Source organism: Suncus etruscus, chromosome 16 (assembly GCF_024139225.1).
Source record: "Suncus etruscus isolate mSunEtr1 chromosome 16, mSunEtr1.pri.cur, whole genome shotgun sequence".
Classification (NCBI taxonomy): Eukaryota; Metazoa; Chordata; class Mammalia; order Eulipotyphla; family Soricidae; genus Suncus; species Suncus etruscus.
In genome coordinates, this window is record NC_064863.1 from 43541230 (window position 1) to 43553194 (window position 11965).

At 41.9% G+C, this 11965-nt stretch overlaps 1 protein-coding gene across 2 annotated transcripts in view; it reads right to left on the minus strand.

The window, feature by feature from the left end:
* SCFD2 (sec1 family domain containing 2) overlaps positions 1-11965 on the minus strand; it is a 413047-nt gene that overhangs the window by 82459 nt on the left and 318623 nt on the right. The gene's annotated exons all lie outside the window — the stretch shown is intronic.

Consider the following 11965-nt stretch of genomic DNA (forward strand, 5'->3'; position numbering starts at 1 on the left):
TCTAAAATGTTTAAAACATACCAAACAAATGCCTCTTCATTTAGAAGGAATGCAAAAACACAACGGCCTGATCTTCACTAAAATAGTTTCCTTAAAGTTCTTTTACAAATAGAAGTCAATAAACATATGGAACTCATTACTGAGAAAGAAGGTCACTGGACTGGGGACCACTACAGTATGAGAAAAAGAAGGGAGGAGGGAGGGAGAGAGAAAGAAGGAGGAGGAGGAATGAGGGGAGAGATAGGAGAGACTGGAGGGCAGGGGAGAGTGGAAGGAGGGTAAGAGGGATGAGAGGGAGGGAGAAAAGGGAAAGAGTTTGGGGGAGGGAGAGAAAGTTTCTGAACTGAGATTCACATTTGGATCAAATACGCAAGAAATTAGGTAAAATCAGGTGGAAGCAAAGACCCTGAAAGCAAAAAAGCTTTGTATTTTGAGAAAAGTGAGAGTGGCACCCTTGACCATGCTCTTAATATTTTTCTTATTTTAGTTTCTGGCCACACTTAGCACTGCTCAATGCTTACTTTTGGCTCTGAGCTCAGGTATTTACTCCAAGTGGGGCTCAGGGACCATATGGGATTCTAGGGGACCAAATCCAGGCTGTCTGCATACAAGGTAAGTACCCTAACCATTGACTGTCTCCTAATGACTTTTTTTCTCTTAAGGACCCCTCGTACCTCTCCTCCCTTCTTCCCCAATTTTCTTTTCAATGTATTTATTTTGTTCCTTTTCTGTTGACACTGACAAAAGGATGGGGTACAAATACCCTCTGGTAACAGCATCCTTACCTCTGGCTGGCCAGGCATGACCTCCCTCCAGCTGCAGCCTTCCTCCTGCCCGCCAATGTGGTCACATGCTGACGTCTATCATGCAGCCACCAGGCCTGAGGCTCCCTGCTGACATGTCCACACATCGGCCCATCTGCTTTTCTCATGAAGCCCATCTCTCTCTCTCTCTGACAATCATTGGAGTTAGCACAAATTGCCCACCAGAACAGATTCTGAGGCTTTGCTGTATGAAGCTCAATCCCAGAGCAATGAGGATGACCCAGACTTAAAGATGAGATGTGGTTTTCAAGGATGTTAGTACCTAGTTTTGGAGACTTGGAATTTTCCAGAAAATAGTTATGAGGAAGTTCGGGATAAAGTTGTAAGTACAATCTGCCCACCCTGGGCTGGTTGGATCTTGAAAGAAAGACTGGGGAAACTTGGCAGAGCATTTTTGCATAGAGAGAAATGGCCATCTTTTGATAATAGTGCCCTGATTTTCCTGAACACACTGACCATTTGTATTAAACCACATTCAAGCATTAGCCAACAGTGTTAAACAGCTCTTGTAACTCAAGTGGGGCTGAACTTGACCTATTAACAAAAACAACCAATCTCTACATTCACTGAGAGGGTTCAGAACCTGTACATGACCCATAGCAGCCCAATGAACCAATGAGACTGAGGATTGTGTGTGTGTGTGTGTGTGTGTGTGAGAGAGAGAGAGAGAGAGAGAGAGAGAGAGAGAGAGAGAGAGAGAGAGAGAGAGAGAGAGAGAGAGAGAGAGAGAGAGAGATCTTTTTCTTCCTGGTTGCTTGCTCAGAGGATGTAATCCTGGAGCAACTAGGAGATTTTGGTTTTCTTTTCTTTTTGATTTGAGGACTCAACCTGGTGCTTCAGGGGTTGTTCTTGGTAACCAAGTGGTGCTGGGAATGGAACCTGGGGCTCCTGCATCCAGATCTTGTGCTCTCACCTCCACAGGCATCTTCACTGCCCCATGGAAAGGGGTGAGATGGGAGTGAAGTCAACAGAGAAGAAACTGGAGGCAGAAGAAAGTGATCTAAACCTGAGGACAAATCTCTGAACATGGAACTTTCTACTAAATGTCAACTTATTTGGGTTTTGTTCTCTTTAAAGCAAGTCATGTTAATGAGCTGCAACCTGGAGGCAGAAAGGGATATGTGCGAAGAATAGTGGGATGCCAGCCTTGCCAATTGATGTCGGCAAAAGGGCAGCCAAATATTAGGGCCAGGGGATTGCTAGATCAAAGGACAGATGTGAAAACAAAGCTGAGGAATAAGGAATTTATATTTTATTTATTTATTTATTTTTGGTTTTTGGGTCACACCCAGCTTTGCTCAGGGGTTACCCCCAGCAGGCTTGGGGGACCATATGGATGCTGGGATTTGAACCACCATACTTATGCTTGGAAGGCAAACGCTCTTCCTCCATGCTATCTCTCTGGCCCCAGAACTTTATATTTTAGAGGCACTGATAACCTCTAAAATAAAGGGATACTGATAGAGAGGAGATGTTTTAGAAAGGGGCCCAACATGTATATAGGGTGTATAACCAGATAGTCTCTGGTTTCTTTGAGTTTCAGTGGTATCACACCCAGCTGTGTGTAGGGATCACTCTGGTGGGACTCCAAGGACCATCTGGGATGCCAGGGATCAAATCCAGGCAAGACCCCTAACCACTGTACTATCTCTCCAGCACACTCTGGTTTGTTTTGATGAGAAGGGAATTGGTAGGTCATAATCACTGACAAGAATTTATGGCCTGACTCAATGGAACAGCAATACTGGAACCAGGGACATTCACAGAAAGTGACAACAGGCTGGAGGGGAGAGCACAAGAGGAGGGAGGGAAGGAAAAGAGAGGAGGCGGCACAGAATGAGAGAACACTGGTGTCAACGGAAAGAGGAGGAGGATGGCACTGTTTGCACTTCTGAGTTGGGAGGAGGTGGTTCCATGATGGAAAGCAAAGAAGCCTGAAAGGGGGATGAATTCTCCTGCACTGAGATTTAAGAAAATGATATTTGAAGGATATGCTGGTATGGTACTCCCCTGACCTCTCTGTTAGGGGTTGGGTAAGACAGGGTCTGAAATCACAGTTAAGTCTATACCTGCCCCGTTCCAGGGGAGAGGTGAGGGTTGTGCATGTGGGCTTGGCAGCAGAGTATGCTCAGTCACAGTGCTGAGTAGAAGTCCTAATCTTTGGCTGGAATTTCCTTCTAGAGATTCTGAGGAATGGAAATACTTTTCACTCCTGGCACTTTGTAGGCCACTGACTGATAGGTTTTTAATTTTACTGAGCAGAAATGACTTTCCCTATATGGCCAGTTCAGAGTTGGTGGCATTTCCTTGTAAAAGAGGACAGTTGGAAACCAATGAACAGGGCTGGAGGGTGGTGAGGCAGAGGTCAGAGGCAGAGGCAGAGGTCTCTTGCCTACTTGCTTTGAAAGTGACTCTCCCCTACTTCTGGTTTAAGTGACATTTTAAAATGAAAGCTGTATAAGACTGTGATGAATGGGTCAGAGAGATAGCATGGAGGTAAGGCGTTTGCCTGTCATGCAGGAGGTCATCGGTTAGAATCCTGGTGTCCCATATGGTCCCCCGTACCTGCCAGGAGCAATTTTTGAGCCTGGAGCCAGGAATAACCCCTGAGCACTGCCGGGTGTGACCCAAATACCACACACACAAAAAAAGACTGTGATGAAACCAATCCAGAGGAACTACATTGTGCTAAGAGAGAGTAAAGAAGGGGTGAAAAGGCATACATTCTTGCCTCGTTCTCCCATTCCTTTCATTAGTGGTTGTCCACCTCAGCCTGACTTTCAGATAACAGAATTTGAAAAGAATCCCTTTCACTTAGAAGAGTCTATGCATTATTTTTCACAAAGCAGGTCTTTGTGAACCTTGATTATTTAAAAAAATTTTTTTCCAAGTATGCTAAAATAATTTTTCCCAAGGGAGAAAGAAGATCTGAGGACTCAACATTCACTTAAAAGTTCTAAGGTTAGTGACAGAGAATAGCACAGCAGGTAGGGCATTTACCTTGCACACAGCTGACGTGGGTTTGATCTCTGACATCCCATATGGTATCCCAAGCCTGCCAGAAGTAATCCCTGAGCGCCACCAGGTGTAGCCCCAAACCAAAATAAAATAAAGTAAAATAAGGTTCCAAAGTTAGTGATTGTGTTCTTTCTACTTCTTGAGGGCAACACAGGCCCACAATGATTTTGTTAAAATCCAGTGCTGAAGGGGCTGGAGCGACAGTACAGTGGTAGGGTGTTTGCCTTGCATGTGGCTGACCCTGGACAAACCTGGGTTCAATCCCCTGGTGTCCCATATGGTCCCTCAAATCAGAAGTGATTTCTGAGCACATAGCCAGGAGTAATGCCTGAGCATCACTGGGTGTGGCCCAAAAACCAATAAATAAATAAATAAATAAATAAATAAATAAATAAATAAATAAAATACAGTACTGGAAAGATAGTATAATGGACACAGCACTTGTCCTGCATGCAATTAACCTGGGTTGATACCTGGCAACACATATGGCTCCCCAAGCATGGCCAGGAATGCCCTTGAGCAAAGAGCTATGAGTAAGCACTTAGTATTGCTGGATGTGGTCTCCAAAGAAAAATCTAAGTAGTTGGGGCTGGAGTGATAGCACAGAGGTAGAGTGTTTGCCTTGCATATGGACAACAGAGGACAGACCCAGATTTGATTCCTGGCATCCCATATGGTCTCCAAGTCTTCCTGGAGCGACTCTGAGCACAGAGTCAGGAGTAACCCTAGAGCACTGCCAGGTGGGTCTCCAAAACAAATAAACAACAACAACAACAAAAAGAACAATCTGGGGCCAGAGAGATAGCATGGAGGTAAGGTGTTTGCCTTGCATGCAGAAGGTCAGTGGTTAGAATCCCTGCATCCCATATGGTCCCCTGTGCCTGCTAGGGGCGATTTCTGAGCACAGAGCCAGGAGTAACCCCCGAGCGATGCCAGGTGTGACACCCCCCCCAAAAAAAAAAAACACAACAAAAAACCCAATAAAAACCAAAAACAAAAAGAACAATCTAAATAGTACCAAATATGGGGTTGACTATGTTGCAACCTAAAATTCTTCTCTTGCCTATCAAGGCACTTTACCCTCTATTAAAAAGAATAAACATATTTTGTTTATAAGTTATTACAAGAAATTTTTAGTCATTAAAAAATACAAGTGAGACTACAATAAAGATCATTTGAGTTTTTCTATTTTCTGATTAGACTTTCTGGTTAAACTTCCTCACATCATTTTTACTGTGATTAAGAGTGGTGCCACATGAAGTCAGAGGAGAAGGGGAATATTTTGATCACTCAGCCTACTTTTGTAAACAAGCTTTCACACACTTGGTTCTTGTGCATTAAGAATCTGCAAAACTTCTGGAACTGATTTCTTTCCCATTTCTTAGAGGCAGGTCCTAAAATGTCTTCTATTTCCCATCACCTAGACCGGACGATTCTCTAGTCTTGGATGATAGTACCCCACTCCTGATTTCCCTAGCTGAGATAAAGCTACTTCTGAGGTAGAAATTCAAGAGTGTTCAGAAGTCTCTTCATCCCATGACTCACATTCTCTTTCTTCTAATCATGATTACTTGTTTCACTTTCCCAGGAAGAGAAAAATGTCCATTACTCTGAGATGTGCATTTTTGGTAGAAAACATGGACTGGCAGTCTGTCTCTGCTCTTCCCTTCAGAGAGTTTTTGAATAAACATAGGGGTAGTACGAGAAATGTTATGTTCTGTCCTAAGCTGGACAGGAAGCAATAACTATGGCACTTTAGTCACACTTTGTACAGTTATCTAAATGGGTAATTAGCTACATGGAAATCAGGAAATCCATAATATTAAACATGGGAATGAAGGATTAGTCTTATATTTGTTCTTTTAAAATTACACTCTTCTCCAAAATCTGGAAACAAGCCAGATGCCCAAAAACAGATGAGTGGCTACAGAAATTGTGGTACATCTACACAATAGAATACTACACAGCAGTTAGAAAAAATGAAGTCACGAAAATTTTCTATACATGGATGAATATAGAGACTATTATATTGAGTGAAATAAGACAGAGTTAAAGAGATAAACACAGAATAGTCTCACCCATCTGTGGGATTTAAGAAGTATAAAAGACAGTATATTAATAATATCTAGACACAATAGAGATAAGGACCAAAAAGACCAGCCCATGAAAGACCAGTCCATGATATGAAGCTTACTACAATGAATGGTAAGTGCAGTTAGGGAAATAACTTCACTAACAACTATCATGAAAATGAGAGAGAGAGACACAGAGAGAGAGAGAGAGAGAGAGAGAGAGAGAGAGAGAGAGAGAGAGAGAGAGAGAGAGAGAGAGAGAGAGAGAGAGAGAGAGAGAGAGAGAGAGAAAGAGAGAGAGAGACAGAGACAGAGACAGAGATAAAGAGACACAGAGACAGAGAGAGAATGCCTGTCTGAAAGACAGGCAGAAAGTAGGGAAGAGGAAAATGGGGGACATTGGTGGTGGCAAAGTTGTGCTGTTGAATTGGGTTGGGCATATTTTTGGCTGAAACCCAATTACAAACAAGTTTGTAATCATGGTGCTTAAATAAAGAAATTACTTTAACAAAAATTACACTATTCTCTTGTGATTAATTGGAAGAAAGGAATACAAAAGGTCTTATTGAATTATTGCCAATAAAAAGCTTAGCAGTGGATTAAATAAAGCCAACTCATTTTTCCCTAAAGCCAATTCTGGGCACCAGTTTTAGAAATGGAAAACTTCCAAGTTGTTATAGTTGAGGAATTTTCAGTTAATTGGTACAGAGAAATTATTTTTATCTGTGTATCACATAAAGATTCTAAGTAGCTCAGACTATTTTCCCCCTTGCACACTGTTAGTTATTTAGGTTCTGGAAAAATTGAAGGCACAAGAATTTGCTTGCAGCCTATCACCAGGTCTGATCTAATCCAGTGTTAAAAGCTAGTTGGGGCTGGGGAGATAGCTTGAAGGGTTGAAGTGCATCCTCTACATGTGGGAGCCCTGGATTTGTACTTCATATTTTATGTTTCTTGAGCACCAAGCCCAAAATTGACACTGAGCACCACACTAGTAATGGGGCCAAGAGTAAACACTTCTACCCTAAGTGAGAAAATAATACTAGTGACTTTGGCCAGTAAGTTTGTAAAATTCAAAATATTTAAGAAGTACATTTTACTAGGAATCTTTATGTCTTCTTAAAACCAATGCCCTTTTTTTTTTGCTTTTTGGGCCACACCCGGTGATGCTCAGGGGTTACTCCTGGCTATGCCCTCAGAAATAGCTCCTGGTTTGGGAGACCATATAGGATGCCAGGTGATCCAACTGCAGTCAGTCCTAGGTTAGTCGTGTGCAAGGCAAACACCACCATTCCAGCTCCAACCAATGCCTTTTCTAGTGATCCACCCTCACCCTGGTCATGCCCCCTCCATGATCCTAGCATGGTCTGTAAGAGTTACTACTTAAGTGGCTGACATTTTTGTTTCATGGAACAAATGGGGCAGCTAAATAATATTGATTTGCAATTTGAAGACAATATGCACTACTATAACCCAACTCATACTGCAAAAAGAATATTGACTTTGGGAGATTTGGAAGGGGTGTGTGTCATAGAACCATGGATCGAGAGAGTCAGAAGGGAGCCTCAGATCATTTCACCTCAACTTCCATCTAAAACAATGCCTCTGATGATGGGTCAAGAAGAGAGGGAGATCCCAGATAAGCATTTAAAATAAAAGTGTGTTAACAGTGTATCTTTAAAATACAGTATTAGCTTTGATCATATGCTACAATGAACAAAACCTCGAAGAAGATATGAATAATAAAAAGATGACATTAAGTACAGGGGTCTTGACCTCAAAGAGAGAATATATGGTAAATAGTTGCATTATTTTTTTAAATTACTCTAATATTTTTTTAGCCTGTGTTACAGAAATCAAATTGTATAGAAGTAAACTCTGCCTCTCTCCCTCACTATCACTGTCATGGTAGTCGTCATTGTGGTCAGTGCTCTAGCTGTACTTTAATTTTTCTTATATCCCACAAATGATTGAGACTATTCCATGTCTGTCCCCCTCTCTCTGGCTCATTTTACCCAGCATGTCTCCATGTCCATCCATGTATAGGAAAATTTTTATGACTTCATTTTTCCTAATAGCTGTAGAGTATTCCATTGTGTAAATGTACCACAGTTTCTTTAGCCACTCATCTGTTGTTGGGTACCTGGGTTGTTTCCAGATTCTGGCTATTGTAAATAGTGCTACAATAAACATAGGGATCCTGAGGGCATTTTATATTGTGTTTTGTGTTCTTAGATTATATCCCTAGAAGTAGTATTGTTGGATCACATGGGAGCTCAATTTCCAGCTTTTTGAAGAATATCCATTTTGTTCTCCAGAAGGGCTGGACTAGACGGCATTCCCACCAGCAGTGAATGAGAGTTCTTTCTCCCTACATCCAAGCACTGGTCGTTCTTGTTCTTGTGGTGTGTGCCAGTCTCAGTGGTGTAAGAGGATACCTCATTGTTGTTTTGATTTGCATCTCCCTAATGATTAGTGATGTGGAACATTTTTTCATGTGCCTTTTAACCATTTGTATATCCTCTTTGAGGAAATATCTGTTCATTTCTTCTCCCCTTTCTATTGATGGGGTTAGATATTTTTTTTCTTGCTAAGTTCTGTATATCTTGGATATTAGTCCCTTATCAGATGGGTTTTGGGTGAATAGTTTCTCCCATTCTGTGGGTAGTCTAATAGTTGCATTAATTTAAAAAAAAGCTCACACACAAATGTGCACATTGCTGCCATTTATTCCATATTGCACCCATCAGTTCAAAATATATCTGATAGTTTTTCTGTCTGTTGGAGGTCACTAGAGAATATAAAAACATTTCAAGCTTATGATTTCCTGACTGTTTGTTTGTTTTTTGGGTCACACCGGCAGTGTTCAATTTCTGACTTAGTGCTCAGAAATTGCTCCTGGCAGGCACAGGGGACCATATGGGATGCAGGGATTCGAACCACTGTCTGTCCTGGGTTGGCCATGTGCAAGGCAAATGCCCTACCATTATGCTATCTCTCTGGCCCCTTCCTGACCATTTCTGCAGCCTGATGCTGACATTGCCTTTCCTAAGAGTTCTCTGGGGAATATGTCCACCAATGAAGTGCTCCAGAAAGACCTAACATCATGAGGGTTTCCTACTGACACCTATCATAGCATAAAGCATAAAAACATTTCATAAACATCAATCTGATATTTAAAGATTTCTTTATCTACAGCACAGACATTATTTACTGGTTTCCTGCCTCAGCCCAAGTCCCTTGGTCTCTTTGGGCCTAACCCTAAGGCCTTCTTTCCCTCTTGTTGCCGAATGTCACTCACTTTACTTTGCCTCTGTCAGCCCAGGTTCATGGTGTACAAGTCTCCAGCACCCTGTTCATACCTTCACCTGCAGCCTCCTGGCTTCGAGCTTCTAATATTCTCTGGGCAGCCTTTGGACATGCCCAGTTTCAGATGTTCAAACTGTAGACATGCATGTAGGTGTGGGTCCTGCCAACACAAAGTGGCACCCAGTAAAGTAGAACAGTATGTATCCATGTTGCTCTTTTGTACCCCCTGGCACCTGCTGCTGTACCCAATAATCTCAGAAAATTCTTTAGGTTCACAAGTTGTCACAGAAGGAGTTTCATCCTTTTAGAGTTACGGACAGATGACCATCATTGTATTCCTTCCTTTATCACTTCTCACACCAACTACCAATCCAATTTCTTTGCCTGCTACTTTATAGCAATGCTGCTTCTTATTTATGGATATCAAAACAACATAGCTGCATGTGAGAGTCAAGTTCCTCCCCTTACACCACATGGCTACCTCAAAACTTCCAGGAAACACCTTAGAGTACTGAGCTTGGACTAGCCCTAAGCATCTGCATGTAACCTCTCACAAATGCACACCCCCAACAGAAATAGGGGCTGGTATAGTACAGAGGGTAAGGTATTTGCCTTGCACACAGCTGGCCTGGGTTCAATCCCAGATTTTATATGATTCTGAGAGCCCACCAGGAGTAATGCTTGAGCATAGAACCAGAAGTGACACCATACCACTGCCAGGAATGGCCCACAAGCAAACAACAAAAACCCAAACAAAAAATCAGAAATAACAACAATTTGTAAGGATTGCTAAATACTGAGTTTACCAGGTATAAATCCAAATTGCTGAATTTGGCTCTACTATATATCATCTAGACTTTTTAGGGAGAAGAATTAAAAATGGCTGATCTGTAGCAAGATTAGTATAGTACAGTGGGCTGGGCACTTGACTTGCATGTTGCCTATCTGGATTTGATCCTTGGCACCTTTTATGTTCCCGATGCTCCACCAGGAATAATCCCTGAGTGCAGAGCTCGGAGTAAGTCCTGACTGCAGCCAAGTGTGCCCCCCCTCAACAAAACAGAATAAAACAAAAAACAAAAAGGGCCTATCTTATTTTAATGGGACATATGATTTATAGTATCAGCTCTAGACTGTTGAGTCTTGACAAACTTAGCAACTAAAAGCCATTCAGGCCCATCAGATCACAGGGATTCTGGGCATTGTGCCCAGCTCCCTTATTATCAATTCTAATTTTACTATTTTGCTTCATTTCAAGGAAAGATACAAGGATTCAGGGTCAGCCCTGACCTGGAATTGTAAACACCCTCAACTATCAATGTTTTGTTTTTGCCTGTTTTTTTTTTTTTTTTTTTTTTTTGGGTAGGAGCACACTTGGCAGTGTTCAGGGGTAACTCCTTGCTCTGCACTCAGGAATTACTCCTGGTGGGCTTAGGGGACTATATGGAATGCTGGGGATCAAACCCAGGTCAGCTACATGCAAGGCAAGTGCCCACTCACTGTACTATCACTCTGGTCCCAGTCTGTTTTGTTTTGTTTCTCTTACCCATGTGCAAAGTAGAATTGGCATAAATACAAAAGCAACTGGTGACCAGAACCACTTTCCAGCTGTGTCAATGGGTACTGTTCACCAGTCACCGTGACCAATCTCCTGATTCCCTAAGTCCTGTTCATCCATACCACTTTACCTTTGAAACACATGTCCAACCGCCGCTTCCAGGCACAATATGACCTCTCCAGCAATCTCAACTGTCCCTCCCACTAGCCAAAGCAGTTTTTTTCTTTAGTTCTTCCTATCTCCTGCATCTGGGTTTTAAAATATGCATTAAATTCACAAAGAGATGGAAACTAATCGTTAAATTTCTCTTATACCTCTGAACCTAGGTCCTACTAGTATGTAGGTTGTCTTCTTACAAACTAGCATGATCCACCTGTTTCTTGGAATGACCCAATACTGATGATTAACTATAGTCCTTATTTCATAGAAATTTCCTTTATTTTAAAAGCATTGTGATAAAATTTATGCATTATGCAATTGACTGCTCTAACCACTTTTTTGGCCACACCCAACAGTGCTCAGGGTTTACTTTTAGCTCTTTACTCAAGAGTCATACTACTGGTGGTGCTTAGGGAAATATATGGGATGCCAAGAATCAAACCTAGGTTGGCTGTGTGTGTACAAGGAAAGCAGCCTACCTGCCATATTATCTCTAGCCACCTTTTTGTTTTGTTTTGGGCCACACCCAGTGGTGTTCAGTGCTTACTTTTGGCTCTGTGTATAGAAATTACTCCTGGCACTGCTTGGGAGATGATTTGAGATGCCAAGGTTTGGACTCAGGTTGGCTATTTACAAGGCAATCACCTTACCTGCTATAGTATCTCTTCAGCCCCTCCAACCACTTTTAAGTGTACAGTGTTAAAATTTAGGGTGTTCTCCCTCTCCAGCAGGCTTTCATTGAGCAAATGGGAATGGCTTCACATTGTTAAAATAATACTTCTCTCTTTTCCCTTCCCTTCATGCCCTGGCAACTGCCATTCTACTTCCTGTCACTGTGAATTGGATTCTGCTGTCAAATAGATGCAAGTGTCCTTTTGCATTTGTACTTTTGCATGCAACTGGTTCACTTCACTTAGTATAATCTCTTCATGGTTCATCCATGTCTATTTCCTATTACTTCAACCAACTTCAAAAAGATGTGTTCCTGCACATATTAGCTTTCTGCCATGAATTTATTTTCTGAT